Raw genomic sequence first — 343 nt, 5'->3', positions numbered from 1 at the left:
CCCCAGCAAACAGCTCAGAAAATAGCCGTTGGAAAAGCAACGGATCTATTGTCGGTCGACCGGAAATTTTGTCGGTCGACCGATGGAGAGCAAAAACACAAAGAATGGCTCTGGACGATCGTCGGTCGACCGGTGCAGTCGACCGATGAAAACTTTCGGTCGACCGACGGAAATTTCGGTCGACCGATTGGAGCTCTCGGTCGACCGGACCGGTCTCGACCGGTGCGGTCGACCGAAATCTGACACATGAAAAACATGTTTGCTGATTTTAAAAGGCTGTTTAAAAATATCAAATAAATTCCAAAAAATGTAAAACTTTAGGGAATGATTGTAGACATGATAA

This window comes from Asparagus officinalis, chromosome 9 (assembly GCF_001876935.1).
Source record: "Asparagus officinalis chromosome 9, Aspof.V1, whole genome shotgun sequence".
Lineage (NCBI taxonomy): Eukaryota > Viridiplantae > Streptophyta > Magnoliopsida > Asparagales > Asparagaceae > Asparagus > Asparagus officinalis.
The sequence above is the reverse complement of the archived record's forward strand: the minus strand, read 5'-3'. Positions refer to the sequence as shown.